This window comes from Ahaetulla prasina, chromosome 12, assembly GCF_028640845.1.
Source record: "Ahaetulla prasina isolate Xishuangbanna chromosome 12, ASM2864084v1, whole genome shotgun sequence".
In the NCBI taxonomy this organism is placed as follows: Eukaryota; Metazoa; Chordata; class Lepidosauria; order Squamata; family Colubridae; genus Ahaetulla; species Ahaetulla prasina.
Genome location: NC_080550.1, coordinates 30,508,555 through 30,530,119, shown reverse-complemented (window position 1 = coordinate 30,530,119; position 21,565 = coordinate 30,508,555). Strand labels below are relative to the sequence as shown.

The following is a 21,565-nucleotide window of genomic DNA, read 5'->3' as shown; positions in this document are numbered from 1 at the left end:
AGAGGAAAGGAGGGAAAGGAGGGAAGAAAAGAAGTAAAAAGGGTAAGAAAGAAAGGGGAGCAAGTATGGAAGGGAAGAAGGGAAGGAGAGTGGGAGGGAGGGAGGAAATTGTCCCTGCTTACTTACCCAGGAAGATTGTGCAGCTTCCAAATGGCTGCTTGGCTCATTTATCTAGCCCAAAGTTCCAGATTGCTCACACCTGCCTTTCCCCAAACTGCAAGACAGGGTGTCTCCTGTCTCTCAGTAACTTTAAACAGGGGAATGAAATTATCTGGCCCCATTAAGGTTCTTGCAGCTGGTGCTATCTGCAGAGCATGTAAAAAAATGGAGAGAAGGAAGAACATGAAGAACTGGGAGCCACCAGTTGGCACCAGGCTAGAAAGTGAGATACGTGAGTTCAAGTCTCGCCTTAACCAGCCAGCTGGGTGAGTTTGCTGTCCCTTGGCCCAATCCACCTTACAGGGTTCTTGTGGAGAAAAAGAGGAGGGGGAAGGTGTGAGTTATTTCTAAAAATAAGGTGGGATAGAAATAAATAAGCTCCTGCCAACCTAGCAGTTCGAAAGCATGCAAACGCAAGTAGATAAATAGGTACCACTTTGATGGGGAGGAAACAGCACTCCATGACATCATGCTGGCTATGATGGTGGAAACAACTTCGCACAATGCTGTCTCAATGGCATTGAAACAGAGATGAGTGTCGCTCTTACAATCAGCCATGACGAGCAGAATAAAATCAGTAGGGACAAATAAATACATTAATTAACCTTGTGTGACCAGAGCCTTGTGAACTGGCTTGGTTCTTTGTTCCCCAATCATTTCTCAGTGATTGGCTGTACAAAGGCTCCCTTCTGGTAGTGGGTGGCATGGATTTTAGTGGGGTGATTTGTCCCTTCCATGTCATAGTAGTCCTGGGCTACGCAGAGACACCCCGATTTCAGCTCCCCTTCTTACTAGGCTGATGCTCAAGCCCGTTTGGACAATGCCTTCTAAAAACAAAAAAACAAATCTGTACTTACCCATGCAATGTATTATTAGTAAAGTTGAAAACTCAGTGTTGTTGGCCGCAAGTGCTGATTACCTGCTATTGCTCTGCCACTCAGCATTTCCACTGAACAAGGTTTACTTTTCCTTAATTACATCTTTAAAATCATCCCAAGGCTTTTCTTCTATTTTTGCCCTCTCCACACCTCGCTCTGGAGTCGCTTATCTGTTTTCCAGAGCTCCTTACTAAGAGAGTTGCTCCATTGCAGGCTGAGAAAGGAACCTCAAGTGGTGTTTTTATCACAGATAACTAATCCAACTCTAAATCTTCCCTCTGCTGCCAGGAATATCACCCCACCAGAAACCAAAATGTGTTCCATCTTTAGCTTGCAAAAGTCCATTGAGATTGACGGTGAGTAGTTTGTGTTTGTTTGATCCAGGATGTTGTCAACACATCTTCTCGGTGCTGGTCTTGAACTCTGCAAAGTTCTTTTCGACTGCTGCACGGGCACACTCCCAGGATTTTGAGTTCTGATCCCTATTGAAATTGTGGGTGGGTACTCCCACCCTGGAAGTTTTTAAGAAGAGATTGGACAAATGGATAGGGTTTCCCGCCTGAGCAGGGGGTTGGACTAGAAGATCTCCAAGGTCCCTGTGATTCTGAAATCTACAAGACTGGCCTTGTGCAGAAAACAATATCTCTCTTTGTGGTTTGTGTTGGGTGTTTGTGAGTCTTGGGCTGAGGAAAAGGAGGCATTTGGGGTTGAGGTTTTCTATATCTCCTTTTTGGATTCTTTTTGCTCGATCCCAAGCAGCCGACTTAACACATTTGCCAAATGCTGGGTGCAGAAGAGTGGTCAGATCCTTAAATCTTAAAACAATTTTTGCTGAGTTTAATTATCGCACTCAACGTTGTTTGCTCTGGCTAGCAACAGTTTTCAGGCTTTGGATTTCAAATGAGAGCTAATGACATTGCCGTTGAAGAAGCATTATCTTGCTCCTTTTAATTATTATTTTATTTAATTTTATCTTGCATCTGTTCAGGACGGTTCATTCCATCTTGTTGTTTAAAACCCTGCTGCTTTCCCCAGATCTGGCCCCCCTTCAGCTGTGTTGGGACACAACTTTTTCTCTAAGGTAGAGTCGACAGGAGCTGTTGTGCAATCTCCTGGAAAAGGGCATGGTCAGGGACAACTGCATCTTGACATTTGAAATGTAATATCCTAACGCAGATTGTCACTAATTGAATTTCATGAATGTGTTGGCTACGATTTCCATCAGTCTCTGGGGGAATAAAAGAATAGAAGTCTTCTAAAATTGGAACATATTCAATGTCCAGCACATATTTAGTGTTGCAGACAGGAAGGCAAAATCTTGTACTAGACCAAACCTTGTTTGCATAGACCCGTGATGGCGAACCTACAGCACGTGTGCCTCTCTGTGGGCATGTGAGCTGTCACCTCAGTTCAGCTCTGCCACGTATGCATGTGCGCCTCCCACAGGCCAGCTGGTTATCAGGTCTTTGCTGTGCATGCCCGGGGGGCAGGGGGTGTGCCATGGGACTGCACGCGCATGCACGGGGGGGGCGCATGCAGGGGGTGTGCACACATGTGCGGGGTTGGGGCACATTCAGGGGGTTCGCGCACATGCACAGGAGGGTGGGGTGCATGCAGGAGGATGCGCACACATGCATTGCATTTTGAGGGTTTGCGTGCTTTGGCTGCTTGGTCCAGAAAAGGTTAGCCATCACTGGTATAGCCGATTCACCCAAATGCTCTTCCCTGCCCCAAAGGCACTTTTTCAAGAGGCAACTGGACTTTCTTGCTGTTCTTTGAAGATGGTTTGCTTCTCATCCAAGAAGCTTCTTCAGCTCTGACTGGATGGTGGGGAATGGAAGAACTGTATCTACAACCCAGTCCTTTCAGCCCCAGTTCCAAGAAGGCTCCACACTCATTTGCGCCACTCAGGTGACCCTGAGGACACAGACAAACCTCCAAGTGGCCTCAAGGACTCTCTAAAAAGATGCAATATAAACCTTCCATTCCCCACCATACAGTCGGAGCTGAAGAAGCTTCTTGGATGAGAAGCGAAATGTTTTCAAAAGAAAAAACAAAAAAAGTCCAGTTGCCTCTTGAAAAAGCACCTTTGGGACAACCATGACCTGGAGAACTGAAAATCTCCATAGACATTTGCTGTTCCTTGCATTTCTCTAAGTGGGTGCTGAACTTAATTTTAATCTTAGGCTTCAGTTTGGTTTTGCCTGGGATGTGAACTGAATCTGGCTGGTTGGTTTATAAACCCATGCCTGCAAATAATTACATCAGTCTAGGTAGCCCTCGCTTAGCGACTGGCCACTTAACAGAATATAACAGAATAACAGAGTTGGAAGGGACCTTGTAAGTCATCTATTGTAGTCCAACCTTCCACCCAAGCAGGAGACTCTACATCATTTCTTTTTTTTTTAGAACAAGTTTTTATTGATTTTTTAGTCCCCCCCCTACACACATACATGATTTATGAACAGAGTATTGGCCATATCATATCTTATACAATTCAATATATTCAAATATATTTTACTTAGTTACAATTTTTGCCAATATGTTCTTTTTTCATAATTTTTATTTATTTCCTAATATTTCCTTGCTCATTTCATTAAATCACATCTTCCTTCACCCTCAAGTTCTAATTTCTCCATTTTTATTAGTGTTCTTTCATCCTTTTTTTTTAACTATTTCAATTTTTATCCTAATATATTCAAATATGTTCGGGGTTGTCTTTCTTCCATTTCATCTTTTCCTTTTCACAGCAATCCTTTCTTCTCCTTCTCATTCCTTTCCTTCCCTCCTTTCATCCAACCTATTTTCTTCTCTCCTCTCCTACTCTTTTTTTACTTCCCCTTCCTTTCTCCCCCTTCTCCCTACTTTCCCCCATCTAACCTTCTCTCCTACTCTTATTTCCCCTACCTTTCCTCCTCTCCTCTTCCCTTTCTTCTTTCTCTATCCCTCCTTCTCCCTTTCCATCTCTCTCCTTCTTATCTCTCTCCATTGCTGCATTTGTTTTCAATATTTCTGGTGTCCAGACAACCCCGATTTTCTCATTTATTTTACATATTTCTCAAACTTCCCCTCCTATATTTTAATTATTAACATTGTCTACATCTTATTCCATTTATATCTTACAATCAATTAATGCAAGCTTCCACCTCTTATTTTCTTAAGAGTTTTTGTTCACAATTCAATACTTACTATTTTCTTCCAATAGTGTACATCACTTACTAACATTTCAATTTTATTCCCTTTTACATCTTAATTTCAATCATTTTCACTTATTAACTGTACTATCTTTCACATTTCACCTGCTGGATTTTCCATTCTTTTATATATTTAAAATTTATTTCCTTACCATCAGCTATAATTCTCTCTCATTCCATGCATTCTCAGACACAAACAGAAAAAGAAAACATAAATCCCATTATATATTCCACATTTAATTTAATAATAATAATAATAATAATAATAATAATAATAATAATAATAATAATAATAATGATGATGATGATGTTTTAATTTGTATACCGCCCTTCTCCCGAAGGACTCAGGGCGGTGAACAGGCAGATAAAATACAAACATACACAATAGTTAAAACAACCCTTAAAAAACTGATTTAAATTTGCCCAAAAATTTAAAATAACAATACACCCCATAAAATTACAAAAATTTAAAAACCCATCAAATTCAATTAAAATTTAAAAGTAAAATCAAGCTAGTCCAGCCATACGAAATAAATAGGTTTTAAGTTCGCGGCGAAAGGTCCTAAGGTCAGGTAGTTGTCGAAGCCCGAGGGGAAGTTCGTTTCACAGGGTCGGAGCCCCCACAGAGAAGGCCCTCCCCCTGGGGGCCGCCAGTCAACACTGTTTGGCTGATGGCACCCTGAGGAGTCCCTCTCTGTGGGAACGCACTGGACGATGGGAGATAGAGGCCGGCAGTAGACGGTCCCGTAAGTAGCCCGGTCCTAAGCCATGGAGCGCTTTAAAGGTGGTAACCAATACCTTGAAGCGCACCCGGAAAACAACAGGTAGCCAGTGCAGTCTGCGCAGGATAGGTGTTACGTGGGAGCTCCGAACCGCTCCCTCAATAACCCGCGCAGCCGCATTCTGGACTAGCTGAAGTCTCCGGGTGCTCTTCAAGGGGAGCCCCATGTAGAGAGCATTTCAGTAGTCCAGGCGAGAAGTTACGAGAGCATGAGTGACCATGCATAAGGCATCCCGGTCCAGGAAGGGACGCAACTGGCGGATCAGGCGAACCTGATAAAAAGCTCTCCTGGAGACGGTCGCCAAATGGACTTCAAAGGACAACCGACCATCCAGGAGCACGCCCAAGTTGCATACCTTCTCCATCGGGGCCACTAACTCGCCCCCAACAGTCAGCTGCGGATGCAGCTGACTGTACCGGGGTGCCGGCATCCACAGCCACTCCGTCTTGGAGGGATTGAGCTTGAGTCTGTTTCTCTCCATCCAGACCCGTATGGCTTCCAGGCACCGGAACAGCACTTCGACCGCTTCGTTGGGGTGGTCCGGGGTGGAAAAGTACAGCTGAGTATCATCAGCGTAAAGATGATAACTCACCCCGAAACCACTGATGACCTCACCCAGCGGCTTCATGTAGATGTTGAACAGGGTAGGCGAGAGAATCGACCCCTGAGGTACCCCACAAGTGAGGCACCTCGAGGACGACCTCTGCCCCCCTGTCAACACCGTCTGCGACCGGTCGGAGAGATAGGAGGAGAACCACCGATAAACGGTGCCTCCCACCCAACCCCTCCAACCGGCGCAGCAAGATACCATGGTCGATGGTATCAAAAGCCGCTGAGAGATCTAATAGGACCAAGGCAGAGGAGCAACCCCTGTCCCTGGCCCTCCAGAGGTCATCCACCAACGCGACCAAAGCCGTCTCCGTGCTGTAACCGGGTCGGAAGCCGGACTGGAACGGGTCTAGATAGACAGCTTCCTCCAGGTGCCGGGGAAGCTGCCATGCAACCACACTCTCTACAACCTTCGCTAAAAAGCGAAGGTTGGAGACTGGACGATAATTACCCAAAATAGCTGGGTCCAGGGAAGGCTTCTTCAGGAGGGGTCTCACCACCGCCTCCTTCAAGGTGGTGGGGAAAGCCCCTTCAGCCAAAGAAGCATTTATAATCCCCTGGAGCTACCTCCTGTCACTTCCTGAGCAGCCAGTACTAACCAGGAAGGGCACGGGTCCAGTAAACATGTAGTTGCATGCAACCTCCCCAGCAACCTGACCACGTCCTCGAGAGCCACAGTATCAAACTCATCCCAAATAACCTCAACAAGACGAGTCTCTGCCACCTCGGCTGAATCATCGCAATCATGATCCAAGCCATCACGAAGCTGAACGATTTTATCGTATAGATTTTATTTATTTATTATTCATATTTATATACCGCCCTATCTCCCGAAGGACTCAGGGCGGTTCACAGGCATATAAAACACTTATATACAATTTAAAATAAACATTAAAAAACTTATTCTAATGCCCAATTATTAAAACTAGAAATATAAATATTAAGACCAATTTAAATCTCCTATAAAATTTAAAAACTTCGGCAGTGCTGCACAGATGAATAAATGTGTCTTGAGCTCATGACGGAAGGTCCGAGGTCCGGAAGTTGACGGAGTCCTGGGGAGTTCGCTCCAGAGGGTGGGAGCCCCACAGAGAAGGCCCTTCCTGGGCGTCGCCAGACGACACTGCCTAGCTGACGGCACCCTGAGGAGTCCCTCTGTGAGAGCGCACGGGTCGGTGAGAGGTATCCGGTAGCAGTAGGCGGTCCCGTAAATAACCCGGCCCTATGCCATGGGCGCTTTGAAGGTGGTTACCAAAACCTTGAAGCGCACCCGAAGGCCACAGGTAGCCAGTGCAGCCTGCGCAGGATTGGTGTCATACGGGAGCCACGAGGGCTCCTCTATAACCCGCGCAGCCGCATTCTGAACTAACTGCAGCCTCCGGATGCCCTTCAAGGAGCCCCATGTAGAGAGCGTTGCAGTAATCCAGGCGAGACGTCACGAGGCGTGAGTGACCGTGCATAGGGCATCCCGGTCAGAAAGGCGCAACTGGCGCACCAGGCGAACCTGGTAAAAAGCTCTCCTGGAGACGGCCGTCAAGTGATCTTCAAAAGACAGCCGTTCATCCAGGAGGACGCCCAAGTTGCGCACCCCTTCCATCGGGGCCAATGACTCGCCCCCGTTAAACTCCTCGGCTCGTCCCTGCAGGGGGTCATCCCGTCCCTCCTGTTGAAGGAGGGAACGGGTCACTCGAAACAGGGCGGCCGGGCGGTTATCTGCTGATGCAATGAGGGTGGAAACGTAGGAACGTTTCGCCTCCCTCATTGCCACTAGGTAGGTCCTAGTAAAGGACCTCACTAGTGTCCGATCAGCCTCGGAACGACTGGACCTCCAAACACTCTCTAGGCGTCTTTTCCGGCGTTTCATCTCTCTCAGCTCCCTGGAGAACCAGGGAGCCAATTGAGATCTACGCCGGGTCAGAGGCCGCAAAGGCACGACATGGTCCAAAGCCCCAGACGCGGCCCGTTCCCAAGCCGCAACTAGTTCTTCAGTCGTGCCGTGGGTAAGATCCTCAGGAAACGGCCCAAGCTCCGTCAGGAACCTCTCCAGGTCCATCAGACGCCTGGGACGGAACCAACGCATCGGCTCCGTCTCCCTGCGGTGGTGAGCAGCGGTTCGAAAGTCTAGGCGAAGGAGAAAATGATCTGACCATGACAACAGTTCTTTCACTATGTCTCCTAAATCCAGATCATTTGCCCACTGACCAGAGATAAAAATCAAGTCTAGCGCGCCTCCCCCAATGTGTGTAGGGCCATCAGTTACTTGAATCAGGTCCAAGGCCGTCATGGAGGCCTGGAACTCCTGAACCACTGTTGATGACAAGCCGCCCGATGGCAAGTTGAAATCTCCCAAGACCAGAAGTCTGGGAATCTCAACCGCCACGCCAGCAAGCACCTCCAGTAGTTCAGGTAGGGCTGTAGCCACGCAGCAAGGAGCCAGGTACGTGATCAACAACCCCATCTGATTACGATGGCCCCACTTCACAAGGAGGGATTCACAGCCAGCTATCTGAGGAACAGTGGACTCCCTCGGCTCCAGACTTTCCCTAATCACAACCGCCACCCCCCCACCCCTACCCTGGGCCCTCGGCTGATGGAATGCACGGAAACCCGGAGGGCACAGTTCAACCAGGGGTACACCCCCTTCTGTGCCCAGCCAGGTCTCCGTAATGCCCATAAAGTCCGCGGACTCCCTCTGAATCAGGTCACAAATCAGGGGAGCCTTATTAACCACGGACCGGGCATTGCAAAGCATCAGCCGTAGACCCAAGCTCTGAGGATCTTGACCATCCAGGGAACAAGTAAGGACTGGGGGGCCAGAGCACGTGATCGCCTTTAAACATCAACCACGTGCTCCCAACGAACGATACGGCCCCCTGCCTCCGCCATATGTAGCACGACCACGAAGCCAAACAACAGCAATACAGCTCACCAGCTCAAATCCCCCTGCAACTCAGACTAATCTGAGCACAACCAAGCCCCCACCCAAACAGGACACACCCCCATCCAATCAGAGCACAAAAAAACCCCCATCCAATCAGAGCACAGCCAAGCTCCCACCCAATCAGTTCAAACCCCCACTAGCAGTTAAAAAGGAAGAAACAGCTGCAATCACACATTGCTCCCAGAAGCACGAAGGTGAAGCCTGAAGATGACGAATGAGACTTCGTCGAAACATCGCCAAGACACTTCCAATTTTACGCGGGAGAAAACTACAGCCTTAGATGAACAGCAGATGCCGGTTCGGAATGACTGCAAAGTAGGGAACCTGATGTGACTCTGAAATTTTTGTGACTATTACAGCTAGTCGTCAACCTTTCATTTAGTGACTGTTCAAAGTTACAATGGTACTGTTGTGACTTGTTGGCCGCCGGCCCCTCCAGGCAGTCGAATCAGAGGAGGAGGAGGCATAGGAGTCAGGTCAGCATCAAGGCAACCTGAAAGCTCCGAGGGGGAAGAGGGAAGCTGGCAGAGACAGAGACAGAGGTGGAGCCTGGGCCATCCATCAGCCCTCAGATGGAGAGTCAACAGCCCCCAGGTCTGGAGGTGGCTGATGAGGAAGAGGAGGAACAACTGGGTCCAGTGCCTGATGCATGGATGCGCAGAAGGCAGAGGAGAGGAGAGCAGTGGAAATCTATGGGCCGATCCTTAGGAAGGAAGAGCCACCGCTGCTAGTGAAGCCCCATCCTAACTCTGGGGATAAAAGTCAGGGGGAGGAGATGAATAGATATGGCAGGGGTGTTCAATTTCTTTGCCAAGGCCCCAGTCTCAATCGGATCAACACAGATTTTCCTTTTGTTTTTCCAAACAATCCAGGAAAATAATAAGGCAGATGGAATCTATTTCCCGGACTCCTTCATAGTGTAGGATATCCATCAAGAGAGTGTCTCTCTCTCTGTTTGATGCGAACAACTCTGATCATTATTGCCAGCTCATCAGGACTAAAGTTTAACTGATCCCTGGGGATCAGTAACTCGATTGTCCAACCACAGACCACAAATTCTCCTTGCTGTGGGCGCAGGAAGCCAGCACAAGAAATTTTGCTGGTCTTTCTGGATTTCTCACCCCAACTCTTTGACTAAGGAATAAGCATAATTGTTTTTTGGTTTTGGTGCAAAAACAGAAACCAATTAAGCTAACGCCAAAACTGTTTTCTGGACTTTGAACTAAACATTACTCCCCCTCAAATAATTGTCAATGTTTGGGCACATGGAGCATCCGCTGGAGTGACCAACAAAATTGATTTGTTTGTGTATTTGTATCCTACCTTTAATACTAGAATTGGGAATTAGCTTAAGCTGCTGTGATCAACACAATTCATGTGGAACTGTTGTGAGTGTGGACTTGTTCATTCAGATTGAGGTTGGACCACACCCGAGAGGGAGAACGTACTTTATGAATAGAAGTTGCTTGTGTTGTGGAACAAGTAATTGTTGGATGACTCAGGCCCTGAAAAAACACTGTTTTATCATTGTTTCTCAGGCTCCTTTGATGAGGAAAATGGTTTTCCAAGAGTCTGTCAAGGAAACAGAACACAGGTAGTCCTTGACTTACGGACCGCACTTCTAGTAGAAAACTGGCCCACAACAAACAAGGGGTTCGCTTAACGATTGCCAAATTCATTTAAAAGTTGTTGGAAATTTTTTTATAAAATCAGGTTGTGTAATGTGATACCCACTTTATGAATAGAAATCGAATCGAATTGAATCGAATAGAATAGAATCTGGAAGGGACCTTGGAGGTCTTCTAGTCCAGCTCCCTGCTCAAGCAGGAGAACCTGCACCATCTCAGATAAGTGACTGTCCAGTCTCTTCTTAAAAACCTCCAGTGATGGAGTGATCATGATTTCTTAAGACAAGCTGTTCCACTGGTTAATTATCCTTGCTGTTAGGAAGTTTCTCAACTTATGATTGTAATTGTCAGACTCAATTGCTGTAGTAATTCAAGGACTATCTATCTATAAAAAAAACCTTAGAATTAAAATGAAGGCAGTTTACCGTATTGTAAAAATGCACTGTCAAGTATTAATACATGCCAGAGGCTTGTTAATTGAGGGTGATGAGCATTGCCGGTCAGTACATCTGGGAGGCAGGTAATTGGGGTGTCAGAGTAGAACTGGAAGGGACCTTGGAGGTCTAACCCCCTGCTCAAGCAGGAGACCCTATACAATTGAGACTATGGCTGTCCCGTCTCTTATTAAAAGCCTCTGGTGATGAAACCCACAATTTCTGAAGGCCAGCTGTTCCACTGGTTAATTGTTCCAACTGTCAGGAAATTTCTCCTTAATTCCAGGTTGCTTCTCTTCTTGATTGGTTTCCATCCATTGTTTCTTCTTCTGCCGTCTGGTGCTTTGGAGAATAATTTGAGCCCCTCTTCCTTGTGGCAGCCCCTCAAGTACTGGAATCATGTCACCCTTGGGCCTTCTTTTCTCTAGACTAGCCAAACCCAAATCCTGCAACCGGGTGGAAGGTACATGCAAATTCCATACACACGTGCAGATAGATTTGCTTGCAAAATTAAACCATCCTTTCCTGCCTTTCAGAAACATAAGAACTTCTGCCAACCTTGCTGTTTCTGAATTTGTCTTTGGTGTGGAAAAAGAAACAAGGTGATATAAATAGAATAAAGCCTGCTTATTTTAAGGTTTAGTTGCATGGAAAGTGTAATTTATTTATTTTTAAAGCTAGGTAGAAGTCACTTCATACCCGTCTGGAATTTTAGTCTTTAAAGAGCCTGTGGAAACATAGTCTTCTAGGCTTGTCTCCCTGAGGGGTGGGGGTGTGGGGAGTGGATAAGGATTAAGTGTCTGGTTGGTGACATCAACACTTTTTCCCTTATGTAACTGACTCTCCAGTTAGTGTTTGCTTATTAACAAAACCAAGATGCTCTTCCAGATGGAAAAAATTGGGTGTTGGCTTGCAAAAGTCCAGATTAGCATCTGGCAGACCAAAAGAGCTACCTATCTTCAGGTTGCAACGAAGCTTTGCACTTTTTGGTCATTCCCATCCTCCCCAGCATATATAAGTAATGGATCTTGCAAAATGGTTTGAATAAGGAAAAAAGCCTCAAGAGGCAAGGGGTGGGCTTGACATAATTCAATAAAATTTGCTCTCCCTGGTAAAGTGGGTTTACGCAAATCACACAGTACGAAATGAAGTTAGCCAGTTTAGGATTCAACGTGTCACGCTAATGCATCCAGAGATGGTGATTTATTGGAGGAGGATATTATACCAGTTTGGTCTAGTGGGGAAGGCGCCAGACTAGAAAACAAGAGGCCATGAGTTCAAGTCCTGCCTTAGGCATGAAAGCCAGCTGGGTGAGTTGGGACTAATCGCCAGGAGATGGTAAGTTCTAGTCCCACTTTAGGTATGAAAGCTGGCTGGTTGACTTTGGGTTAATCCCTAAGAGATTATGAGTTCTAGTCTCACTTTAACACGAAAGCTGGCTGGGTGACCTTGGGCCAGTCCTTCTCACAGCCCAATCCACCTCACAGGGATGTTGTTGTGGGGAAACTAGGATGAGGAAGACATGTTCATCTTGAATTATTTGTAAAAATAATAAAGGAGGAATATTTGCTTGTTATTAGATATTATGTTTATGTCCTGTGCTTTTTTTTCAAACTTAAATGCCATGATCTTAAGATTGTAGTCATAACACAGATATTGGTGAACAAGACCTCCTGAATACAGAGGTAGTTCTCGCCCTTCAGTCAGTGGCTTAGTGACCGTTCCAAGTTACGTGTTGTTTCTGTGCCCCCCGAGCCAGGGCCCCTGCCAGAAAGTGACTCGGAAAGTGAGGGGAAGGGCCATCAGGACTTACTTCTGGAGCACCGGCTTCCCTGGCTCAGCTCCAAGAGCCAGAGGCAGGCCAGGTGGAGGAGATAATGAGGCCTTCATCCCCTGACTCTTCCCCCCCCAGGCCACGCCTCCAGACCCGGCTGATGGCAATCAGGCCTGGCTGGACCCTAGGTTTCGTAGGCAGGAGAGGCAGGAGCAACAGAAGCAAGGGTGGGGCAGGCCTAGGAAGTGCTGAGACATGGAGCAACACCCCACAGGATATAAAAGCAGCAAGGGCTGCTATACCACTTCGTGGCAAGCAAATCAACGGCTTAGAGGGAGAATTAGAGCTGAAGTCCTGTTTGTTCCTGGTTTCCTGGCTGACTCATTGGCATCGAGAGATAACAGAAACACTTGGCAGACGCTCGCTAGTTTGCTGCCAGAGCTGATAGTTGCTGGCTAATTAAGTCATCGCTTGTGTCTCCCGGACTGCGGAGGGGGGCAGATCATTACGACTGACTCCTGTCCCCACTGGACTTACAACCTGGTTTCTGACATTGCCTCCCCCTGTGGTCACATGACTGCATTTTGGGTGCTCCGCATTTTGTGTGGCCATTTGCAGCACCCCACAATCAAGTGACTGCAATTAATGATGGCTTGGCAGGAAATGGGGGTTTACTTCTTATTTCTGGCAAAAACCAGTCCATAGTGAACAATGAGTTCAGTTAACAGTTGTGGTGTTCACTTTACAGCCATTACAAGAAAGGTTGTAAAAACAGGTCCAGTCATGCAGTGACCCACTTTATGACCATCACAGCTTATAACTATAATTGCCAGACTCAATTATGGCCATAAATTGAGGACTGCCTGTAATGGGGCTTGCTTTTGAATAAAGATAATTCTGATGACTAATTTAAATTTCTTGTAGCCACCATGGATGAAATGAAGCAGTGTATATATTAATAAATGTTTTAGCCTGGAGCTCCTGAGCTAAGTCAATGTTTAAACTGTAGCAGGAAATAGTTAGCAAACACTAGAAGCAAGTTAGGTACAGAAGAATAGTTTCTGTGTTGTATTTGTGGTTAAGCTTCAGAAGGAAGTTGGGCAAAGCATCTAAAGCTAGCTGAAGTCATGGTTTGACATATATCAGTTACTTTTTTTAATTTTTTAAAAATTTTATAACACAACACAACATCATCATCATCATCATCCTATTATTATTATTATTATTATTTTAATTTGTATACCGCCCTTCTCCCGAAGGACTCAGGGCGGTTTACAGCCAAAATAAAAATACAAAATAAAAAAAACAAAAAACATAACAAACACAAAACACATAACGTACATTCCCTTTTTACAACTGTTTCGTAGCAGTGATCTCCTAATGTTTACATTTTCTCCCAATTCCCTTTATAATCTTTATATTCTTCTTGTCCCATTATCCTTTATTACTCTATAATCCCTATCACCTATAATACTGAATTTATACATGTTTATATACTATCTTACATACATCTTGTGCTTTATTATTTCTCCCTTTTCATCACTATTCATTTTTCTAATATTAATAGCTTTACTTTTCCAGATTCTTATATATTTGTTATTTACATATTATACATTCCTAATACATTCTATACCTTCTAGTTTCTCCCCTTTATTTTCCTCCTTTATTTCTAGATTCAAGACATTCATACCATTTATTCCAGATTGTATAATAATCTGTCTCTTCTTTCTCTTTGATTTCTTTTGTTAACTTGTCCATTTCGGCACACTCTAAAACTTTCCTTATTACTTCTTCATCTGTTGGTATCCCTTCCTGTTTCCATTTTTGTGCATAAGTTATTCGTACAGCTGTTATAATAAGTAGAATCAAATATATTATTTCTTTGGTATATGGTCTTGTAAAAATTCCTAATGAAAATGTTTCCGGTTTGCTTTCAACTGGTTGTTCTGTTATTTTTTCTAGCCATTTTTTAATATTTGCCCAGAATTTTTTTGCCGCTGGACACGTCCACCATAGATGGTAATGTGTTCCCTGAGTTTTTTTGCATTTCCAACATGTTGAATTATTATTTGGGAACATCTTTGCAAGTCTTGTAGGTGGAAGGTGCCATCTGTAAAATATCTTCAACTGGTTTTCCTTGTATGCCATGGATAATGTTAATTTTGAATTTACTTGCCACATTGCTTCCCATCTCTCCAAATCTATTGTATAATTAAAATTCTGTGCCCATTTAATCATTGTACCTTTCACTATCTCCTCTTCCATTTTGTACCGCAACAGAAATTTATAAATCTTGCTAATTAATTTCTGTCCCAAGTATAATTTTATCTAATTCATAATAACATAACAACAGAGTTGGAAGGGACCTTGGAGGTCTTCTAGTCCAACCTCCTGCCCAGGCAGGAAACCCTACACCATTTCAGACAAATTCAAACAGATAATTCACTTAATATATTTGTTCATTCAATAATCCTTTATACTCTATGTCATTCCATTCTCTCAATCCTTCAATGTAGTATACAGTATAATAGTTATTTATAAGTTTAACAAGTTTAGTTAATTACATATGTATATGTATATGTATATGTATATGTATATGTATATGTATATGTATATGTATATGTATATGTGTTTTCTGAGGTTTTCACGGGTGTTTGTATGTAGGTCTTTGGTTATTCGGGTTTTCTCCTTCGTAAAATTGGAAATGTCTTGGCGACGTTTTGACGAAATCCCATTCGTCATCTTCAGCTAGGTGTTTACAGCTTCGTGCTTCTAGGAGAAATGTGTGATAGCAGCTGTTTCTTCCTTTTAACTGCTAGTTGGGGGTTTGAACTGATTGGTTGGGAGCTCGGCTGTGTTCTGATTGGGTGGAGGTGTGTTCTGATCGGTTGGGGGTTTGGCTATGCTCTGATTGGATGGGGGTGTGTTCTGTTTGGGGGGGACTTGGTTGTGCTCAGGTTGGTCTGAGATGCAGGGGGATTTGAGTTGGTGAGCTGCATTGCTGTTGTTTGGCTTCACATTCGTGGTCGTGCTACAACTTCATAGTGGGTGTCAGTCTGCTGCATGTATGGATTGGAGGGGTTTGAAAAGGCTAATGATGCAGCTGCGGTCTGGCTTCTGGTCCGTGGTCATGCTTCATCATCAGTGTGGGTTTGAGTTTGCTTTCCACGTGGATGTGTGGTGGTGACATGCTGTGTGGCACTCGTGACACACCTCCACCCTATCAGAACACAGCCAAGCTCCCAACCAATCAGTTCAAACCCCCAGTAGCAGTTAAAAGGAAGAAACAGCTGCTATCACACATTTCTCCTAGAAGCACGAAGCTGTAAACACCTAGCCTGAAGATAACGAATGAGATTTCGTTGAAACGTCACCAAGACACTTCCAATTTTACGCAGGAGAAAACCCGAATAACCAAAGACCTACATATGTATATGTATACATACATACATACATACACACATACATACATACATACATACATACATCACGATATATATTTTTTGTTTTTGTTTTATACTTCGTTGTCTCTCTTCTCTCTTCACAGATTAGGTTTTTGGCTGTAGTTTTCTGCTGTGCTATTGCATCAGTTTCTTTCAGTCTCTTTCAAACTCTTTCACTCCCCTCTCCAGTTCATGTATCTGCTTTTTGTTTTCTTTTTAACAGTCACCAGTCCTAATTTACATTTGTAAGAGTGCTATGTCTGCCACAAGTCTTTCCTTCTTTTGTTATTCCACTTTTTGGGATCCTCCTTTCTCACTAACCTTCTTTCCAGTCTCTTTCACAGTGGGCTTCTGATCTGTTCTGTCGACGCTTTGTGGAGTTATTTATTATTATTTATTATTTGTTATTTATTTATTTATTTGTCCTCCTGTGTTGGTGGGGTGGAGGACACACCCCCAGCCAATCAGAGCACAAAAAAAAACCCATCCAATCAGAGCACAGCCAAGCTCCCACCCAATCAGTTCAAACCCCCACTAGCAGTTAAAAAGGAAGAAACAGCTGCAATCACACATTGCTCCCAGAAGCACGAAGCTGAAGCCTGAAGATGATGAATGAGACTTCGTCAAAATGTCGCCAAGACACTTCCAATTTTACGTGGGAGAAAACCCGAATAACCAAAGACCTACATACAAACACCCGTGAAAACCTCAGAAAACAAATAAGTATGTAATAACTATACAAAATTGGATGCAATCAAAGGGAACATTAAGACAGGAACGGTAGGCACGTTGGTGCTCTTATGCACGTCCCTTACAGACCTCTTAGGAATGGGGGGAGGTCAATAGTAGATAGTTTTTGGTTAAAGCTTTGGGGATTTTGGGAAGAGACCACAGAGTCTGGTGTATTCCAGGCATTAACAACTCTGTTACTGAAGTCATATTTTCTGCAATCAAGATTGGAGCGGTTCACATTAAGCTTAAATCTATTGTGTGCTCTTGTATTGTTGCGATTGAAGCTGAAGTAGTCTTCAACAGGAAGGACATTGTAACAGATGATTCTATGAGTTAAACTCAGGTCATGTCGAAGGCAGTGGAGTTCTAAATTTTCTAAATCTAGGATTTCAAGTCTGGTGGCATAAGGTATTTTGTTGTAATCAGAGGAGTGGAGAACTCTTCTTGTAAAATATTTCTGGACACGCTCAATTGTATTAATGTCCGAAATGAGGTATGGGTTCCAGACAGGTGAGCTGTATTCAAGAATTGGTCTAGCAAATGTTTTATATGCCATTTTTTATATTGTCCACTCCCTCTGCGCCTCTATTATTTCGTGCCTCCATTTCTCCAGTTTCTTTTCATCTTCTTATGAGTCCACTTCTTCTACCACTCAAAAGCGTTCTTATCACTTTTTGCTTCCACACTATATGGCTGCCATCGCTCCTAGTCAGCCTCCAGGCCGACTTTTTATCCACCGGATTTAAGGGATTGCTCCTTTTCCTCCCTGGCCATTGTGTGTCACCCAGGGGCTTTGGAGCTTCCCCTTTTATTCCTCAAATACTGCAGGCTCGAGGATGCCCTAAAAAGAGCTCCTGGTGGAGAAGTTTTGGTTTCGGTTACAGCACGCTGTTCCTTCATGTCACCAACCAGAAGTCTGACGCTTAGCAGTTACTTATAACCAGTATAACAAAGCAGTTTGGGCCTATTTTAAACCAAGTCTTTTAATTGTTGATTTGCAATCCATCACACTGATAATCTTGTATTTCCTTGTTGCTGGATTATAAAAACAAACAGTTTCCTGTCTGAAGGTTGCTGAACACATTCCTGCTGGCTTGAACCATCTTTGCAAACCCACCTTAAAAAGTGTTTGGAGGTTGAATTACTCAGTGGTTTTGCTCGAAGAGACAAAACAAACCTTAGCTCGAGAAGGAAAAGTCACCAACGGGATGGAAATTCAGATATTCACGAATATCTGAACAAACCTTAGCTCAAGAAGGGAGAGTCACCAATGGGATGGAAATTCAGATATTCACAAACATCACAGGTGGGTGCTGTTCTAGAACTTGGGGGCCATGGCAAAGAAAGTCCCATTCTTTGGTCGTAGAAGATAGCAGCCTTTAAGAGAAGTGACCTGAAGTGCACTCGCTCTCTCCTAACACACCGGAAGTGGAAAAGTACCATCACCATGAAGGTAAAGTTAATCGTATCACACCATTCTTTCAGATCACACCTTCCTAGTAGAGTTGCAATCTTAACAACTAGCAAATCAGCTCCAGAAAATAATGAGCACCTAGCTCAAAAATCTTCATGACTGCTCCTTTATCAAGACAAGGGAACTGCATCAACTCTTTTCCAATCCTCTGGTAGTTCCCCGGTGTTCCAGAATTTTTGAAAGATGTGGTACAGTGGTTCTGAGATGACATTTTCCAGTTCCTTTAGAACTCTGGGATGTAATCTGTCAGGTCCTGGTAATTTGTATTCATCAAGATCAGATAGGTGTTTTCTTACTATTTATTTTTTTTTTGCTTATTTTAACTTTTATTTCCAATCTGTTTTTACAGTTACGTTTCTGGTAGGTTTTGGTTGAAGCTTTTGGGATTTTGGGAAGAGACGATCTGGTCCGAACTGGGAGCATTTCACCCCTGGGCTATAGTTTCTTTTTGCATGAAGACCAATGCAAAGAATGAGTTAAGCAGCTGTGCTTTCTTTCTGTTGCCTTTTACATCCTTGCCGTCTTCTCTCTTTAGTGGACCGACTGCTTCCTTGATTTTTATCTTGTTATTTATATATTGGAAGAAACTTTTTTTAAAATTATTGTTGACTTTTGTTGCAAGTCTTTGTTCATTCTGAGCCTGACTTCATCTTTTCAGATTCGGGCTATCTGCTAATATTCTGCCTTAGCTGAGTGCAGAGGTAGGTTTCAGATATTGTTATCACTGATTTGCCATGCACGCACCTTCCGCACATGAGCCCAGCCTTCGCACATGTGCTTTGCTTGTGCATGCACCCAGCCTTGAAAACATGGCTAAATAGGACGGCATAGCACTGGGACAGGTGGCGGGCCCACCCGTGATCTCTGCTACTGGTTTGGGTGAACTGGTCTGAACCGGCTGAATACCACCTCTGGTTGGGTGTCCCTCTTTCTATTTTTTGTACTTGTCCTTTTTGTCTTTCAATTTGTCAGAGAGTTCTTCCAGATATCGTCAGTTTGGAGACAAAGGTATACAGGTAGTCCTCAACTTACAATGATTTGTTCAGTGACCCTTCATAATTACAGTAGGACTGAAAAAAGTGACTTGCAACTGGTTCTTATAGTTACAACTGTCACAGCATTCCCATGGTCACACGATTAAAATTTGGGTGCTTGGCAACTGTCATGTATTTACAACAATTGCAGTGTCCCAGGGTCCCACACAATCACTTTTTGCGACCTTCCCAACCAGTTTCTGACAAGCAAAGCCAATGGGGGAAGCAATACGATGTACTTAATTTATTTAGCAACTACAGTGGTTCACTTAACAACTGTTCTAAAGGTTATAAAAGTCCTCATTTTGCTTAGCAATGGGAATTCTGGTTCCAATTGTGGTGATAAGGTAATGACTACCTGTACTCCAGAAAAGCTTTTTGGATTGGTAAACTGTCTAGATTGGTCCACAATCTCATTTGAAGCATATACTTCCTTAAAGAACTGTCATTAGGTAGAATGAGATAGCTATCTTGGGTGGAAGTTGTTGTGACTGATGATGATCACTGTTTTTCCTAAATTCACTCACTCTTATCTTCTTTGTTTGGCACTAGCAATAGCAATAGCACTTAGACTTATATATCATTTCACGGTGCTTTACAGCCCTCTCTAAGCAGTTTACAGAGTCAGCATCTTGCCCCCAACAATCTGGGTTCTCATTTTACCCACCTGGGAAGGACGGGAGGCTGAGTCAACCTTGAGCCGGTGAGATTTGAATTGCCAAACTGCAGCTAGCAGTCAGCTGAAGTAGTCTGCAGTGCTGGACTCTAAACATTGCACCACCTCAGCTCTAGAAATGAATGTGAACATAAACTGGTAGACAATATTTCCATACCTCTCAATGGAGAATAAAATTTTAGGGGTGAAATAGAGGTTAAAGAGCAACATAACAGGAAATCCATTCATATTCCTGCACCATCCGGAGGGTATTCATCCCAAATCCGATAGCTAAATGTTATGGAGATTCTCAGTTCTTCAGGTCATGGTTGTTCCAAAGGTGCTTTTTCAAGAGGCAATTGGACTTTTTGGTTTTTCTTTGAAGACATTTAGCTTCTCATCCAAGAAGCTTTTTCAGCTCTGACTGGTTAGTGGGGAATGGAAGGATTTATATTCCTTGCAGATAGCTGGTCATTTGCATCCTTATAGAGAATCATTGAGGCCACTTGGAGGTTTTTCTATTTCCTTAAGATCACCTGAGTGGTGCAAACGGTTCCTGCAATTTTTCTGGAAATGTGTTCAGACTCCCACAGCATTCAAAGGGAGTCTATCCCAAGATGTATGGCTAAAAATCTAAAACTTTTAACTATGGGACAATCCTGACCTGGATAACTGAGAATCTCCATAGACCCATGATGGTGAACCTATGGCATGAGTGCCCGAGATGGCACGCAGAGCCATCTGTCCGGTCAACCAAGCTGTCACCAACTCACCTGCAGCTGTGCATGTGCATGTACCCCAGCTGGTATTCGGGCCTCCGGTGCGCATATGTACAATTTAGGAGACCCAGCTGGTCTTTGGAGCTCACATGAGGATACGTGCACATTTGCGCATGAGTGCGAGAGTGCAGTGTTTGTACAAAGATATGGCATTTGCATGTATGCATTGCACACACGGAAACCGCATGCATGTGCAGATGGTGTGATTACACCCCAGCACATGGGGGGAGCTGCATGAAAGCCGTGCACATGTGCAGACGGTGTGGTTGCATGTGCAGCGCATGGAGGGCCACACATGTGAAAGCCATGCTCATGCGCAGATGGTGCGGTTGCATGCGCAGCGCATGGGGGAGGAGACGCGCATTAGCACATATAGCACATGCATGCATGAAGTGTGCGAAGCATGTACCTGTTTGGCACTCGGTGAGTAAAAGGTTTGGGTTGTGTCTGCACCCCCTGAACTGGGCCTCCTGCCAGAAAGTGACTTGGACAGTGAGGGGGAAGGGCCGTCAGGACTTACCTCGGAAGCACTAGCCTCCCTGGCTCAGCTCCAGAAGCCAGAGGCAGGCCAGGTGGAAGAGATAATGAGGCCTCTGTCCCCTGACTCTTTCCCTCCCCAGGCCATGCCTCCAGACCCAGCTGATGGCAATCAGGCCTGGCTGGACCCTAGGTTTCGTAGGCAGGAGAGGAGGGAACAACAGAAGCAGGGGTGGGGCAGGCCTAGGAAATGCTGAGTCATGGAGCCACATCCCACAGGATATAAAGGCAGCAAGAGCTGCTGTGCCTCTTTGTAGCAGGCAAATTAACTGCTTAACTAAGAGCTGAAGTACTGTTTGACTCATCGGCATTGAGGGAGATAACAGAAACACTTGGCATACGCTCGCTATTTTGCTGCCAGAGCTCATAGTGCCGGCTAATTAAGCCATCGCTCGGACAGAGGCAAAGGGGGACAGAACAGTTTGCCACCCAGTAGTGGGTTTCAATTTCAGACGTCGCCGGTTCACTCATGGGCACATGTGCAGAGACATCCGAGCAGGTGAGCAGAGCCT

General features: G+C 44.6%; 1 protein-coding gene across 8 annotated transcripts in view; it reads left to right on the top strand.

Annotated features, from left to right (window-relative positions):
- CPNE2 (copine 2) overlaps window positions 1–21,565 on the top strand; it is a 223,973-nt gene that overhangs the window by 10,020 nt on the left and 192,388 nt on the right. The window contains exons 2-3 of one of the 8 annotated variants that reach the window (XM_058155644.1): window positions 11,162–11,227; window positions 18,707–18,749. The exons of 6 other annotated variants lie outside the window; for them this stretch is intronic. The gene's annotated coding sequence lies outside the window, so the exon portion shown is untranslated. The remainder of the gene's footprint in view (window positions 1–11,161; window positions 11,228–18,706; window positions 18,750–21,565) is intronic. One more of the 8 variants, XM_058155643.1, reaches the window with a different exon arrangement.